This window comes from Coregonus clupeaformis, chromosome 23, assembly GCF_020615455.1.
Source record: "Coregonus clupeaformis isolate EN_2021a chromosome 23, ASM2061545v1, whole genome shotgun sequence".
In the NCBI taxonomy this organism is placed as follows: Eukaryota; Metazoa; Chordata; class Actinopteri; order Salmoniformes; family Salmonidae; genus Coregonus; species Coregonus clupeaformis.
This window is the reverse complement of record NC_059214.1, coordinates 47,808,550-47,827,068: the sequence shown is the minus strand read 5'-3', so window position 1 is coordinate 47,827,068 and position 18,519 is coordinate 47,808,550.

Genomic DNA, 18,519 nt, shown 5'->3' with positions numbered 1-18,519 from the left:
GAGTTTGGGGATGGAAATGTTGTGGAGATGTTTAAAGAAAACACACCAGTACCTGTATGAGGATTACCGGTATCTTAATATTAAAGATGTGAATGTTTGGCTAATATACTCCACTGTGCAAAAATCATTTCCTTATGCTGATACCTTCTCTGCTAAAGATGCCTTCAAAGGAGGGGTTGTCTAGGATAATTTTATTCCACAACACTGCAACTTACATTGAGGGAGGCACCATTTTAACTACCAAAATCTATGGCAGTGGGTTCTTTTAAACTGCGGCTGACATGGGTTTTGCAAAGCTTAGAGTCTAGCTTGAGGGTAACTGGCACCAGTGGCGTGTATTCATGGATGCCAAGGGAAGCCAGGATTCCCCAATGTTTTGACCAATAAAAAAGAAATAATAATAAGAATTTATCTTTTGTCGATCGCTCTGTGCTTTCATAATTTTCCTTCAGTTCGCAAGTGGCTGAATCTCACTGGAGAAATCATCAGAGCGAGGGAAACAGTGCTCCTCTGTCTCAGTATGTGTAGCCCATGTTTCTGATGCTGTCTGGACCAAATGAGTAGCTGGTTCATTGTTGCCCATGCGAGGAAGTTAGGCTAGCAAGCATTTTAGCTAGGTAACCTATGACAACAAAAACTAAAAGCGTACTGTATGACAGAGCCATAGACCGTTTTGCCAACATGAAAGAGAGGAGGATGGCGTTGGCATTCAACTAGTCTAGAAGTAGGGAGAATCCCAAATTATGTTTTACTTGCGCCATGAGCACACACACACACACACAGTGGTGTAAAGTACTTAAGTAAAAATAATTTAAAGTACAACTTAAGTCGTTTTTTGGGGTCTCTTTACTTTACTTTACTATTTATATTCCTGACAACTTTTACTTTTACTTCACTACATTCCTAAAGAAAATATTGTACTCCATACATTTTCCCTGGCAACCCAAAGTACTTGTTACATTTTGAATGCTTAGCAGGACAGAAAAAAATTGAAAATCACGCACTTATCAAGATAACACGTGGTCATCCCTACTGCCTATGGTCTGGCGGACTCACTAAACACAAATGCATCTTTTGTAAATAATGTCTGAGTGTTGGAGTGTGCCCCTGGCTATCAGTACATTTTAAAAACAAGAAAATGGTGCTGTCTGCTTTGCTTAACATAAGGAATTTGAAATGATTTATACTTTTACTTTTGATACATAAGTATATTTAAAACCAAGTACTTTTAGACTTTTACTCAAGTACTATTTTACTGGGTGACTTTCACTTTTACTTGAGTCATTGTCTATTAAGATATCTATACTGTCAAGTATGACAGTTGGGTACTTTGTCCACCACTGCACACACACACACCCACACACACACACATACATACACACACACATACACACACACACACATACACACACACACACACACACACACACACATACACACACACACACACACACACACACACACACACACACAAACACAGACACACACACACACACACACACACAGAAATCAGATCCATGGACAGTCACAAGATATTTAGCAACATTGATTGGACTAAATTGTTTTTGGTATCTTTAAGTTTGTTTTCAGTGTATTAAACTGAGGTACAGTGGGGAGAACAAGTATTTGATACACTGCCGATTTTGCAGGTTTTCCTACTTACAAAGCATGTAGAGGTCTGTAATTTTTATCATATGTACTGTGAGAGACGGAATCTAAAACAAAAATCCAGAAAATCACATTGTATGATTTTTAAGTAATTAATTTGCATTTTATTGCATGACATAAGTATTTGATCACCTACCAACCAGTAAGAATTCCAGCTCTCACAGACCTGTTAGTTTTTCTTTAAGAATCCCTCCTGTTCTCCACTCATTACCTGTATTAACTGCACCTGTTTGAACTCGTTACCTGTATAAAAGACACCTGTCCACACACTCAATCAAACAGACTCCAACCTCTCCACAATAGACCTGCACAAGGCTGGGATGGGCTACAGGACAATAGGCAAGCAGCTTGGTGAGAAGGCAACAACTGTTGGCGCAATTATTAGAAAATGGAAGAAGTTCAAGATGACGGTCAATCACCCTCGGTCTGGTGCTCCATGCAAGATCTCACCTCGTGGGGCATCAATGATCATGAGGAAGGTGAGGGATCAGCCCAGAACTACACGGCAGGACCTGGTCAATGACCTGAAGAGAGCTGGGACCACAGTCTCAAAGAAAACCATTAGTAACACACTACGCCGTCATGGATTAAAATCCTGCAGCGTACGCAAGGTCCCCCTGCTCAAGCCGGCGCATGTCCAGGCCCATCTGAAGTTTGCCAATGACCATCTGGATGATCCAGAGGAGGAATGGGAGAAGGTCATGTGGTCTGATGAGACAAAAATAGAGCTTCTTGGTCTAAACTCCACTTGCCGTGTTAGGAGGAAGAAGAAGGATGAGTACAACCCCAAGAACACCATCCCAACCGTGAAGCATGGTGGTGGAAACATCATTCTTTGGGGATGCTTTTCTGCAAAGGGGACAGGACGACTGCACCGTATTGAGGGGAGGATGGGGCCATGTATCGCGAGATCTTGGCCAACAACCTCCTTCCCTCAGTAAGAGCATTGAAGATGGGTTGTGGCTGGGTCTTCCAGCATGACAACGACCTGAAACACACAGCCAGGGCAACTAAGGAGTGGCTCCGTAAGAAGCATCTCAAGGTCCTGGAGTGGCCTAGCCAGTCTCCAGACCTGAACCCAATAGAACATCTTTGGAGGGAGCTGAAAGTCTGTATTGCCCAGCGACAGCCCCGAAACCTGAAGGATCTGGAGAAGGTCTGTATGGAGGAACGGGCAAAAATCCCTGCTGCAGTGTGTGCAAACCTGGTCAAGACCTACAGGAAACATATGATCTCTGTAATTGCAAACAAAGGTTTCTGTACCAAATATTAAGTTCTGCTCTTCTGATGTATCAAATACTTATGTCATGCAATAAAATGCAAATTAATTACTTTAAAATAATACAATGTGATTTTCTGGATTTTTGTTTTAGATTCCGTCTCTCACAGTTGAAGTGTACCTATGATAAAAATTACAGACCTCTACATGCTTTGTAAGTAGGAAAACCTGCAAAATCGGCAGTGTATCAAATACTTGTTCTCCCCTCTGTACATATAGCCTTGTTGGTTTGATGATGTTTAAATGTTTAAGTTGAAATGGTGCTGGAATAGCGGAGGCAGTGCTCCTGTTGTCTTTGTGCTGACTTGCGCTAACTCCGTGGTTCTAAATCAGTAGCTGTTTAATAAACTGTCGAAAACAGTAACTTGCTTGACCATGTTGCAGGTCATATAACTGTTTGTTACATGCAATATTTGCTTTGTGGACTTCACTGGACAGATGTTGCTCTCCGGTTTTGTGATGAAACAAATGAATGTGTAGTTGAATTTATTCCGCCACTGTGTGACTGTTGTCTTTTGGTTGTCACGGCCTTATTGTATATCACAGATGGGTTATAGAGCAAACAACGCAATTATCACAACATAGGTTGTAATATGGATTTTTTTACTGGCTTGGCTTGGCTTCCTCAGTGATTTTACCCATACACCGCTACTGACTGGCACTCCTGTGGTCTGTCACATTGGCAGCAGCCTACTGTACTGTTTCTGGAAACTTCTGGTTTTTATCAAGCTGGCTGCTTATCAGGCCTTGCCGAGCCTGCAGTCAACACACACTTCAGTACAAAGGGTGTCACTGACCCTGAGATTCTCATTCGGGCAAAAGACCGTCACCTCCTCGACTCCTCCATCTTCTCTCCTCCATGACCCGGAAACCGATGTGGTCGAGTACAGTGTCAGTTCATTAGTAGGCGAATGAAGGAGGCTGCTCATCTTCTTGATGACCTACTTCGACAGAGGATGCACAAGAGTATCGTCACGGCAGGTAGCGCGGAAGTGTTTCAAATCCGCCACACCCCCTTTGAATAAGCTGTTGTTTCCTGGAAGGAGAAAAGCATGCAGCATGCACATGTTTAAAAAACCATACGCTACTTATCCTTTTATCAGTAAAATGTCTTGCACAACTAGCTACATTAGTTTTTTTATTACTTTACATATTTATTTAAACGTAATTTGCCTGATGATGCATGAGTGGAGAAGGAGAGTCTCGTTTCATACACGTTTCTTCTCTTCCCTTCCTCTCCTCGATTACCTTTGACCTTTTTCAAACAGAGTTGAGGAGAGGACGGAGGAGGATGGCGGAGTTAGCCAAACCAATGGAGAATCTCCCCCTGTCTGTGTAGAGTTATTTGCCCTTACTTTGCTTGCTGTTTTACCAGGTATATAAGCTGTCTGCCTCCATCAGGGACATATTATGGAAAGGAAAGATCCTGGTTGGGGTCACTCTAATCACACGTAGGAAGTGCTGTTGTTGTGACTTAGTCTGAACCAGTCCCAGTGTCCAACTTAGGTGTCTGTTAGTGGGGAGAGAGTACTCATCCCCCTAGATGTTGCGAGTTTTGGGTCTTGGTATCGGTTTTTGTATTTGCTAAAAGCTAACTACTTTCTGCTCTGCTTGTGTAGCCAGTGCTTTCTTGCTTGAGTAAGATGGCCAGTGGTAAGAGTAAGTTCAAAAAGACTAACCAGCTGAATTTGAACCTCCGGTTTCACAATGAAAATTAAAGATACTCACGAGCGCTATCCTGGGGTGGAAACACGCTCAGGAGGCTTTGGCTCGGACCAGTTTATGTGACCATTGCCTCCGGCTGGGTTAAACTTCCATTGGACGTCAGGCTGACTTCGTGTGAAAGATTGGGGCTGCTGGCGAAAAGTCTTCCGGTGAAGCGACGTCGGGAATGGGGTTGTCTGAGGTTGGGAGAGAGCAGCAGCGGTGGTCGGAGTTAATAGGGGTGTCATCCCAGCCTAGTGAGGCTCATTACGGTTTCTCTGGCAGTGTTCAGAGTCCGGATTCCAGGGATGATGATATACTACTTTGGATTCGGCGGGGGGGAGTGAACCATTGGTGGCTAATGCGCCTTTGATGGAGCAGTGTCATAGTGTGGCAGATCACCTGCGGGCTGTCTTCTCCCCCGTAGCGGATTTCCTCCAGGTTTGGGGTAAGGTATTTGCCTCCTGTCCCTACAGCAGTGACACATTGCTTACCCATGTTTAAAGATTTCTCAGATGAGCTAAAGGCGACCTGAGATTCCTTTCATTCAGGCAGGCTGGCGAGCTACTTAGCTCCAGAGGCTAACAAGGTGGCTAATCCTAGCACGGTGCTTCAGAATAAACAGTGCCGGTTCTTGGCGGAGCAGCTGGACAGAATGTACCAGGTCATTGAATGTGGTCACAAGGCTGCAGATGTATCATTTTGATTTGCTGCAGGTGCTAAATAAGACCGTGGAGCTGGGGAAGCCGGTTTCAGAGCGCTATGGCTGATTTTGTGCTGCATCTGTCCCTGTGTACTATCCTGGCTGTGGGTAAAAGTATGGGGGCGATGGTGGTGTCTCAGAGGGGCCCTCCTCCCCAAGCATTTACTGTGGCAACAGTGCTCCCAAGTGGCTTGGTCAATGGGGGCAAGTTACTGCTTGCCGAAGTCCCAGAACCTGGTTTGGGTCGGGTATCAGAACGGCAGTACCACAAAATCACATTGTTAGGTTCCTCGGTGTTCAGGGGTATCGAGAGTGAGATAGCATGTGTTGGTAAGGTCCGACAACAGGACGGTGGTGGCGTACATCAACAGGCGGTCTCTCTCTCTCTCCTAAACCTGTCTCGTTATATGTTTGTATGGAGCAGTGCGCATTTCCAGTCACTCAGGGCAACGTTCTCTCAACGTGGGTGCGGATCTACTTTCCAGTCACTCAGGGCAACGTTCTCTCAACGTTCTCTCAACGTGGGTGCGGATCTACTTTCCAGTCACTCAGGGCAACGTATCTTCCAACGTTCTCTCAACGTGGGTGCGGATCTACTTTCCAGTCACTCAGGGCAACGTTCTCTCAACGTGGGTGCGGATCTACTTTCCAGTCACTCAGGGCAACGTTCTCTCAACGTTCTCTCAACGTTCTCTCAACGTGGGTGCGGATCTACTTTCCAGAGGGTGTCCTCTCTATGGAGCGGAGACTGTACCCCTTGGTGGTTGAGCAGTTTTTTCTGTTTCGCTAATCCAGCTTGGGATAAGGGTGCTTTCCGTCTTTCTCATTGGATTATGGAGGCTATCTCCCTGGTGTATGACAGCGAAGGACAAGGTTTGCCTAGTGGTTTGTGTGGCGGCTGCTTGGGCATTGTTCAGGAGCATGAAGATTGGTCATATCTGAGCTGCAGCGAGTTGGGGTTCCCAACATACCTTTGAGGTTTTATCGCTTGGAGGTAACTGCAACTGCTCCCAGTGTGGCTCATAGTGTTCTTATGGCTGGGTCTGGGAGTGTGTGTTAGGCCGTGTGAATTTATCCGGGTTACCACAGTTACAGCAGGTTCTGGTGTCCTATATGGGTCTCTGACAGTTCAGGTCTCGTGAGGCTCTGACAGTTCAGGCTTCTCAGTTAAGTATTAGTGTAAAAGGTGGCTTCTGTAACCCCTTTTTGGAGCCGGTGGAACCTGTGTGTTCTTGAGCTGCCACGGGCTTCTTTGTTTGATACCCTCTGAGCCGGCTTGGGGCGTGATTGTATCTCCCCATAGTATTTTATACAGAGTGACCGACTGAAAGGGAATGTACAGTTGTGAATATAACTACTGTTCCCTGAAGGATGGAATGAGGTATAACATATTTTGGCCCCTCACCATCAGGGGGTTTGGGCTCGCTGAAGAGCAGCACTGAATTTAGGAAATGAATGCAAGCACCGCTATTATAGCCAGGAAGGCAGGGATTTTGAGGGCGGGCTCGTCATCCATTGGCCTGTTGGGAGTGATTTCAGTTTTCTTCAGGTGAATATGATTGGCCGTTGACTCCCCATAGTATGTTATACCTAGTTCCCTCCTTCAGGGAACAGTAGTTATATTTACATTTACATTTTGGTCATTTAGCAGACGCTCTTATCCAGAGCGACTTACAGTTAGTGCATACATTTTTTTATTTTATTTTTTTCATACCCCCTGTGGGAATCAAACCCACAACCCTGGCGTTGCAAACGCCATGCTCTATCAACTGAGCTACATCCCCGATATTCACAACTGTATGATATTGTGGACCAACCCTTACATGTTTGATAACTGACTTGGTACCACTGGCTCCATTATAGGACAGTCCATTATAAGAATAGTTTCAAATGCTCTGTTATTAACCCACATAGAGTAGATTAAAAAAATAATAATACAATGCTCTTACTCTCCTAAGGCAAACAGGATGACCACTCCCCCATTCACTACTTTTCCTACAATTCTAGTATAGTAGCCAACATTCTTGTAAATGAGCATCAGTTCCATATGTTTGTGTGAACTCTCAAGTTAATTGAGGAGAACTCTGCAGTCGTCTTCCTTGGACCAAAGTGCTGGTCATCTGGTTTCTATTGATGCTCAATCGACCTTCTGGAGCTCCTGTAGACTTGGCCGTTATCCTCTGGTTGTTTATACAGATGCTGAGATGGAGAGTGGTGATAAAAGCAGCATACTTCCGTACTCCTTTCATTTTGATTTATGAAGAATTTGAGGGGAAGATAAATACAGGACTAGACACATTCACAAGGTTTTCATTGATTTGTGTGCAAATGGTGGCAAATCTACACTGTTACGTTGGTGTACTGTGTACTGTATACTCTCTGTTGCTACGATGACTCTCTCCTCTACCACCTGATTCCAAAACCAAAATCTTTTGGCTGCTGTGCGGCTTGACAGCTCTTGTGTGCCTGGGACCTGTTGCCCTGTTAAAGTCAGCCAGAGCCAGGCCTCTTGAAACAACATGTTTTAAGTACTGTGGTGCCCAAACTCTAAACCGCTATTGAGCACACAGCCATAGAGTCTCCATAGACAAATATTGTCAGTAGAATGGCCTTACTGAAGAGCTCAGTGACTTTCAACGTGGCACCGTCATAGGATGCCAACTTTCCAACAAGTCAGTTCGTCAAATTTCACATTTCTGCCCTGCTATGCCCCGGTAACTTTAAGCAGAGTATTTGAGCGGAGCAGAGTGAGGAGTGGAGCGTGCCATATTTGATGTTAGCTAAATATAGTAATGAATAAATTGGCTACATTTCTTTCAATGGACAATTCTGTGAACTGTCTTGTGCTAGTTTTAAATTGACCCAATAGCTGTTAGCAAAGGTGTCAGCTAGAGATGACCTGCAGGAGCTTGCAGGGATTTGTAGTTTTGCATGAGGGAAGCCCTACATGTCTACAATATTCTGTTTTTCTATATAGTTAGAATGGTCGGGAGCAGGCAATGTTGAAAAGTAATCTTTAGACATTACATTTACATTTGTACATTTTAGTCATTTAGCAGACGCTCTTGACTAAAACAAGCAGACAACAAGAAAATTGCATTTGAAAAAGGTCAAGTTTTTGCTGTGAGCCAATGGGGTAACCTCGGTAACCACAGATTGTTTTCCCCCACAGGTGGGCGGTGCCGCGGCATTCTATCTAATACCGACTGGGACTATAGTAAGGTGTTGCTGCATGTTGTGGCATGCTGTTGAAATGTAACCTTGCATGTGTGGGTTATCCCATGGACTCCACGCTCTCGCTCTCTGAAAGGGGATATTGATGGTCCTTGGCCTGCCTTAGGCCGCCACTCTGATATTTATGAAGCCCTCTCTCTGCCGAATCAACAAGCATGTACTACTGAGAGAGCTAATTTCAGAGGGGCTCTCTAATCACATGTTGTGGAGGGTCGTTAAGGTATTTTTGTTATCTCTAGCTGCTAATCTTTTGCTTGTTGATTGAGATGTTATTAAAATGTTCTAGATGTTGTCTCTCTGTACCGTTCTTCAAGATCTGACATAACCATCCTCCTACCTGTCCTTTTCTTTTCAATAGGAATTTCTGTAAAAAAAAAAAAAATGTATATAAAAAAAAGAGGTTGGAAAAACTTGTTAGAATACATACATTACAGATAATCAATCACATAGCAAACAAGATAAGAAAGTGCAAATAGCTGGCAAATGTTATACTTGCCCTGGTCACTGAGCACCTGTCTGGCATAGCAGACCTTGGCGTGGCACAAGTAGGGATTCATACTGGGGTTGGAGGGCGCCAGAGGCTTCTGCCCTCACTAACGGCATGCCAACATGCCTATAGCATCCCAGCACGACTTAGGGGCAGTGATACCACAAAGCAGAACACAGCCGGGCACCATGCCAGTGCTGCCACCATCTCCAGTATGTCAATGTGCATGCCTCCATGCCCATGCCTTGTAGTTGTAATCCAGACTTTCTGTGGCTGTGGTTGTCTGGTAGCGTACAATGGGGTTGACTGAAATAGCATCTATGTTTGTGTTCAAGGCAATTGTTGGTTAATTAAAGGGCTACATTGGTTCCAGGACGTCTACACCATAGAAATAGAATCACTAGAATGGAAACAAAGCCCCTCAGACCATGTCAATTACACTGCACCTGCACCCTCATGGGTACACTCAATATGGCTGACATGGTATTTCTATTTCTGTGATCTACACTAGCTTGGTTTCCATACAATTGGCGACAGATTTCCATGAGAATATTCTAGAATTCGCATAAAGAAAATATGCGCATTTTCCCACCAAATGGACATGTTGAGGATAACAATCAGCATAGGATGACCTAGTACACACAACATTTTATTTTAACGCTTACATTTTCATGTAGGGATAAAAAAATCTAAAGTTCAATGTGTTTCCATCGCATTTTCAACTCTACCGATTGTTTTCTCACAAAAACTTGTTGCTCTAAATAGCAAATGTTCTTATTCCGGTTTTAACACCCGCTCTCTAGCCAACAGCTCCCAGATACAGCGTGTGTAGGCTGTGCGGTTTGGCTAGTCTACATGAGAGTATTATGGATAAAAGCGAGAATATTTGTATTTGTCAACTGGCAGTCAAGCATCGATCATCATGTCACCAGAATAAGACCTTAGATATTTATTGGAAAGCAGAATCAAGCTCATCACCTTGCACTTTCACCACCCTGTGAAGTTCATCATCATTTATTTAATCTGCAGCCTAATAAACTGCATGTATGAGTTGTAGTGGGAGGACCATACACCACATCATTGCGTGACTACAAATGTACTTTGATATGATGGTTATTATAGCAATATTTGCACATAAAGGCATTTCCACCGCCATTTCCCGCATAATTAATTTAACCGACTCAAAAAGACCCCACCATGTCAAAAAACAAATTATGTCGTCATTTATTTAAAAGAAAATACACAGAAACTTCTTGTTTCTATCACAGCTGTAGTGATTTGAAAAAATATTTATGAAATGACTTTACTCGCATAAAAACTGTGGATGGAAACGTGGTTAACTGTGGATGGAAACGTGGTTAATTGTGGATGTAAACGTGGTTACTAGTTAGCTTTCCATCCAATTGGTGACAGATTTTCAAGCGAATATTCTAAAATATGCATAAAGATAATATGCACATTTCCGACCAGAGATGTGTTTCCATCAAACTGACTTGTTGTAGATAAAAGGCTGTGCATGATGATGTACTGCAAATAAAAATACATTTTGCTGTTAAATTCACATGTAGCAAATAAGAAATACAAGTTGTGGTCCTCTGTCGCTCAATTGGTAGAGCATGGCGCTTGTAACGCCAGGGTAGTGGGTTCGATCCCCGGGACCACCCATACGTAAAAATGTATGCACACATGACTGTAAGTCGCTTGGGATAAAAGCGTCTGCTAAATGGCATATTATTTATTATTTATTTAAGTTAAATGAGTCCCCCTGTAGCTCAGTTGGTAGAGCACGGTGCTTGTAACGCCAGGGTTGTGGGTTCGTTTCCCACGGGGGCCAGTATGAAAATGTATGCACTCACTAACTGTAAGTCGCTCTGGATAAGAGCGTCTACTAAAATGTAAATGGTTTCCTATTGCAATTTTCAACTCTACTGATGGTTTTGCCACATAAAATGTTGTGATACATAGTGGCTAGAGCGCACATATATCCTACATGAGATTACTATTATGGACAACATTTTTATTTTTATTTGTCCAACGGCAGCCAAGCATAGATTATCATGTCACCAGAATAAGACCCTCGATATTTATTGGAAATGAGCATCAAGCTCATCACATTGCACTGTCACCACCCTGTGAAGTTCATCATATTTTTTCATCTGTAGTAAACTGCATGCTTTCCTGACGAGTCGTAGTGGGAGGACCACACGTCATCGTCCAAATTTACTTCAGCAAATGTGCCCAATCTGGTATTGGCATGTGCGCTCTAACCAACCGCTCGCAGATACAGTGAGGGTATAGCCTAAATGAGATTATTATGGACAAAAGAGCGAGATTATTTTTATTTGTCGAGTTGGTATTTCAGAGGTACTCCGGGCAGAGCAAAATGTACTCGGTGGTACATTAACCGAAAGAATGTTGGGAATCGGTGGGTCTACATCACTAGGGGAACATGACTGGCGCCTGTGACTGGGAAACACTGGTGCAGGTTAATATAGCATGACATCTTGTGGCAGAAAATTAGAATGTACAAATAAAAGTAATGCGATGTCAGCAGAGCCATGCAGTTTCACTCACTAACAGTGTGCCAGGTTGGGACCTGTGTTACTACGTTAATCCTCCATCAGTGGAGGCTGCTGAGGGGAGGACGGCTCATAATAATGGTAGGAATGGACAAAATGGAATGGCATCAAACACACAGTTTTCATGTGTTTGATACCATTCCATTAACTCCATTCCAGCAATTATTATGAGCCTCCACTGGCCTACATGTATTGTCTATGGCTCTGTTATTCTCACCTTTTGTTTTAATGGCCTGTTTATTGAGTACACCATCCCGTTCCCGAAAATGGTTCGGTCCTACAGACAGTAAGTCACGTGGCCGTGGCTTGCTATATAAAACAGGCAGACTGTTTCAAAAGAGTTGGGTTTAGGCGCCATCTATAGGTCCCTTGAAAAGCCATCCGGCATCCAAACAGAAAGTGTGAGGAGAGAATGATCTGAGATAGTTCTGGATAAATACTCAGTTTCCACAACTCTATGGGTTACCTGTGCTGATAGGAGAAAATAATCCATCTGGTGTGAGAGTTATGCAGGCGAGTTAGAATGAGTAATCCCTATTTTGGGGGTGGAGCTGTTTCCATGTGTCTTTCAAATGTAAGTCTTTCATAAATGATAGAGTACATTTGGCTGACTTAGTCAATGAGGTTGCTTTAGTTGAGGATCTATCCAGAATCAGATCCAGACAAAAATTAAAGTCGCCCCCAACTAAGAGTGTTCCCTGAAATTCCGCTACCTTGAGGAATACATCTTGAATACAAATATGATCATCATAATTAGATGCATATACATTAAGCAAGGTCCTAGATTCAGAATACATTCTGCTATGGACCACTACATAACATCCGAGTGGATCAATAATTGTTTTCGTTCCACAGAAGGGTAAATTCGTATTTATCAACACAGCTACTCCCCGTGTCTTTGTGTTATATGATCAATCAATCAATCAATTTTATTTTATATAGCCCTTCGTACATCAGCTAATATCTCGAAGTGCTGTACAGAAACCCAGCCTAAAACCCCAAACAGCTAGTAATGCAGGTGTAGAAGCACGGTGGCTAGGAAAAACTCCCTAGAAAGGCCAAAACCTAGGAAGAAACCTAGAGAGGAACCAGGCTATGAGGGGTGGCCAGTCCTCTTCTGGCTGTGCCGGGTGGAGATTATAACAGAACCATGCCAAGATGTTCAAAAATGTTCATAAGTGACAAGCATGGTCAAATAATAATCAGGAATAAATCTCAGTTGGCTTTTCATAGCCGATCATTAAGAGTTGAAAACAGCAGGTCTGGGACAGGTAGGGGTTCCATAACCGCAGGCAGAACAGTTGAAACTGGAATAGCAGCAAGGCCAGGCGGACTGGGGACAGCAAGGAGTCACCACGGCCGGTAGTCCCGACGTATGGTCCTAGGGCTCAGGTCTCTCAGTTGGCTTTTCATAGCCGATCATTAAGAGTTGAAAACAGCAGGTCTGGGACAGGTAGGGGTTTCGTAACCGCAGGCAGAACAGTTGAAACTGGAATAGCAGCAAGGCCAGGCGGACTGGGGACAGCAAGGTGTCAGCATGCCCGGTAGTCCTGACGTATGGTCCTAGGGCTCAGGTTCTCAGAGAGAAAGAGAGAACGAGAGAATTAGAGAGAGCATACTTAAATTCACACAGGACACTGGATAAGACAGGAGAAGTACTCCAGGTATAACCAACTAACCCCAGCCCCCGACACATAAACTACTGCAGCATAAATACTGGAGGCTGAGACAGGAGCGGTCCGGAGACACTGTGGCCCCATCCGAAGAAACCCCGGACAGGGCCAAACAGGAAGGATATAACCCCACCCACTCTGCCAAAGCACAGCCCCCGCACCACTAGAGGGATATCCTCAACCACCAACTTACAATCCTGAGACAAGGCCGAGTATAGCCCACAGAGGTCTCCACCACAGCACAAACCAAGGGGGGCGCCAACCCAGACAGGAAGATCACGTCAGTAACTCAACCCACTCAAGTGACGCACCCCTCCTAGGGACGGCATGAAAGAGCACCAGCAAGCCAGTGACTCAGCCCCTGTAACAGGGTTAGAGGCAGAGAACCCCAGTGGAGAGAGGGGAACCGGCCTGGCAGAGACAGCAAGGGCTGTTCGTTGCTCCAGAGCCTTTCCGTTCACCTTCACACTCCTGGGCCAGACTACACTCAATCATATGACCTACTGAAGAGATAAGTCTTCAGTAAAGACTTAAAGGTTGAGACCGAGTCTGCGTCTCTCACATGGGTAGGCAGACTGTTCCATAAAAATGGAGATCTATAGGAGAAAGCCCTGCCTCCCGCTGTTTGCTTAGAAATTCTAGGGACAATTAGGAGGCCTGCGTCTTGTGACCGTAGCGTACGTATTGGTATGTACGGCAGGACCAACTCGGAAAGATAGGTAGGAGCAAGCCCATGTAACGCTTTATAGGTTAACAGTAAAACCTTGAAATCAGCCCTTGCCTTAACAGGAAGCCAGTGTAGGGAAGCTAGCACTGGAGTAATATGATCAAATTTCTTGGTTCTAGTCAGGATTCTAGCAGCCGTATTTAGCACTAACTGAAGTTTATTTAGTGCTTTATCCGGGTAGCCGGAAAGTAGAGCATTGCAGTAGTCTAACCTAGAAGTAACAAATGCATGGATTAATTTTTCTGCATCATTTTTGGACAGAAAATTTCTGATTTTTGCAATGTTACGTAGATGGAAAAAAGCTGTCCTTGAAACAGTCTTGATATGTTCGTCAAAAGAGAGATCAGGGTCAAGAGTAACGCTGAGGCAAAGACCTGTCCTACCCATTCCCTCTTTAACTTTTTATGTTCTGCCCCTGTTAGATGCGTTTCTTGTATAAACGCAACATCAGTCTTTAGCTTTTTCAAGTACATAAGGACTTGTTTTCATTTAACAGGTCCGTTCAGTCCGTTAACGTTCGATGATGTATGATTTACTATCTTAGCCATATTGTTCACTCAGTACATGAATGCAAATGTCAGGAGTACGTCCAATAAGGGTGTTGGATATTCTATTGCCTATTTTCATTGAGCCTGTAGTCAAACACAAATTAAAAAGCTTAGGCCTCTCACAAAACAGTACTGTAATATAAAATAAAATAAACAAACTAATCCCCTCCTCCCCCCCAGTGCTGTTCTTGAACGCGCCCAGCACAAATCCCACCTGGAGTGGAGCTACACTCCCAGCGTCGCAATTCCTAAATTCAATATCTAACATGAAGACAAACGTGAACCTGGAGCTCGAGCCCAGTAAATTAACAAAATTAGAGGATTCTTCACCCGTCCTTATATGATGCAAGTCAAAAACAAAACCAATAACGGGTGTCCTGATCCCTACACACCTACCATGACAGGCACTAAAATGGAAATATAAGACTCCATATAAAAAGGTCTAACAAATCATATTGACGCCTCTGAGGACCATGCCTGTCCCAAATAACAGCTTAAAAACAACGTCCCTCTGGTAAAAACAAATAGTTTGTTTACATGGATATTGGGATCTTGCCTCATTGATCTGTCAGTAAACTATAGTATAATCCAGCAAAGCAGTCCTACCGGTTATGCAAGTAATATGGCAGGCTAGTGGGACACAGGCCTGCTAGCAGTGAAATTAACTCTGTCCACTAGCCAATCAACCATGTCCTGAGCTGGTCGCCTGCAATCCGCGGAGAAATGTTATGACTTCTTTGGGCGTTTTGAAGAATCTTCTCTGTCCGCCATGGATGATTCTCGTCGTTGCAGGTTGAAGCATTGCAAAGGGAATGTTCTTGTAGGTAAGTTCTTTTTTCACCTGTTCGAATTCCTTCTTGCGTTTGACCATCCCGGGACTCGTGTCTGGAAAGAATTTAATCGCCTCACCGTTGTGTAGGATCACTCCTTTCTCCTTGAAATGTTTGGCCGCGGTCCTGAGAACTTTCTCTCTGTCCTGGTACCTCATGAACCGAACGTCGGAATGGTTGTGGGTTCTGATCAGGGGATGGGCGAGGGGTGAGTGACCTGTGTGTCCGTTTGATAACCAGGGGTTCAGCAAAATGTTCTTTGCCAAGTAGGGAGGGGATAATGGCAGCAGAGAAATCAATGGGGTCCGTCCCCTCACAGCCCTCGCGGAGGCCAATCATTCTACTGTAGCTTCGCCTACTGTAGTTTTCCAAATGGTCGACTTTATTAATCAGTTATTCATTGTTTTTGCCCAGTTTCTGTAGTTTCGTCCCCATTCCCTCTAGCTTGTCCTCAGCAGTGCTGATGCGCTCTTCAGCTTCTTCCATTCGTGATCCTAGCGTGCTGATAGTCGTTGTCAAACCTGAGATGGAGTTTTAGATTTCAGCCAGCTGTGCTGAGATGGAACAGCTCAACTCAGCCGTTTTCAAGTTAAATTGTGTTGTGAGGGAGTCATCGCCTTCTTTGATCACTTTGAGGACGTGAGGTAGCTTAGCTTCTTCCTGAGGTGTCATGTTGCCATCTTGGGTTTCCGAGGAGGCCATGGTCAGAGGTTCTTTCTCCGTCGTTTCTTGGTCTGTTTCGGTGCTTCCCTTGCCTTTTTTTTTTGTCTCGTAGGCATATCACCACTCTTGGCTGCAGTGTAGTAATAAGTATGGATGAAGTTATCAAGTTTTAGGATAAGTTTGTTAAAGTTTTATTGGGAGCTCTCGGTCACGCTTCTTCCTAGCTTCGCTGCATCACAAGACCCCCTGATTTATCTTTTTTAACTCAGTGCTCAAGATGCTAGACCTGAATAAGTGAGCTAAACTGAACTGAACTTTGGTATCCTTGCCTAATTGTTGTATTGGGCTTCTTAGTCAAGTAAAAAACCACAGAACATGACTAGAAATGTCTAAACAACAAGAAGTTCTTGTTTCTGGCACGATAACTTTCTCAAGAAGGAACATTCAACTAATCCAACTTGTTCTGTACAACAACTTCTCGTCGGAAATACAGTACCAGTTAAAGGTTTGGACACACCTACTCATTCAAGGGTTTTTCTTTCTTTTTACTATTTTCTACATTGTAGAATAATAGTGAAGACATTGTCACGATTCAGACAGACGACAAGAGGACCACAATTGCGTCACACCAGAAAGTTTATTTAAACTTAAGGGGAAAGGGATGTAGGGAGTGAGTGAAGGCTCCAGGGGTTATCCCGTCCGATGTGCTGGGTCTGTGCCTCCCCCCAGTGGCAGCGATGCGTCCGATGACGCGGTGGTTGGTGGTCCAGAAGTCCTGGGGGGAGGAAACACAGACACAACGGGGCGAAATGAAACCAGGCAGCAGTACAGTTCAAGGGAAATCCAAAATACGTAGTAGCAAGGCAGAAGGCTGGTCAGAGTTACCGGGATTGAAGAGTAGTCAGGAGTCGTAATGGCAGAAGCAGGTCTGGATCTCCTGAGGCAGAAGAGTATCCAAAAACCAGGCAGGTCCGGGGTCACAAAACCAGGGTGAGCCAGAAGCGCGAGCAAACAGGTTCCGGGTGTGAGCTTTGCAGACGATCTGACACAGGAGAGCTGAAAGACAGGGCTATAAATACTGGGAGAGGTTAGTGGGTAATGCAGCGCAGCTGGCAGAGTAATTAGAGCCGAGCAGAGCAGGGACAGGTGGAGCTAGTTAGGCTGAGTAGAGAGAGAGTGGTGAGCAGAGTGGAAACAACTTAAGGTGGTAACCCAGTGGAGTGAGAGGGCTCATGACAGAACCCCCCAAGGGACGGCCCCAGAAGTCCCAAGAGCAACACCACGCCGGGCGGGAGGAGGGGAGCCGGAGGAGGGCTAGAACTCCTCCGAACGGTCCGAGCGAACGTCCTCATCCTCGGAGGAAGCCGGAGGGCCGTGGTCGGGAGATGGGACAGGTCCCGAGACAGGATCAGGCACAGGACAGGAAGCCGAGCGGGCAGGACGGTTAGAGACCCCTCTGGGGCGGCCCCTACGGATTGCAGGTTGATCAGGATGCCGTTGGTGGAAAGCGGTGATGAGAGTCCTATCCACAATCCGACTAGCTGGCACCCAGGTCCTTTCCTCAGGTCCATAGCCCTCCCAGTCAATGAGGTACTGGAGACCCCTACCCCTCCGTCTGGACCGAAGCAGGCGGCGGGACGGTGTAAACCAGACCACCATCGACGAGCCGTGGAGGAGGAGGACAAGGCGCAGCAGGGACCAGCGGACTCCTGGGCACAGGCAGGGGCTGCAGCAATCCGGCTGGGGGCTGGCAGGACGACTTGTGTTGGTTGCAGATGGGGCAGGCTCGGACGAATTCCCGTACATCCTTCCTCAGAGAGGGCCACCAGAACCTCTGGGCGAGCAGGTTGTAAGTGCGGGGTGGAGCCAGGGTGACAAGCTAGGCGGGAGTCATGTCCCCACTGAACGACCTGGGACCTCAGGTCTTCGGGGGACAAAAAGGCGGTCAGCTGGGCAAGTGCTGGGACCTGGCTGGTTACGGAGAGCCTCCAGCACCTGTTCCTCAACAGCCCAGGTCAGAGCTGCAACGATGCAGGGACTTGGCAGAATCGACACAGGGTCCTTGGAGGGGTCAGGAGCGGAGTTAGTAGGTACTGGCCGAGGGGGTAGTGCGCGGCAAGCAGGCAGGTACGGTGGCAGTCCTCTCCCCACTCCCTGATCACCCCGGTCACCCAGTCGAGCTGAGGGTTGTGCCGGGCGGAGCCATGGGTAACCCAGGATGAGGGGTTGGCCTGGAGAGGGGAGCAGGTGAAACTGGATAGTTTCTTGATGGTTTCCCGGACAGACCCATCGAGACCGGGGCCGTGACATGAGTGACCGATCCGAGTAAGTGTCCGTCCAGTGCCCGGGCAGGAATAGGAGGTGTCAAACGGAGGTTCTCCAGTCCCAGTTGGCGTGCCAGCTTGATGTCCATTATGTTGGCTT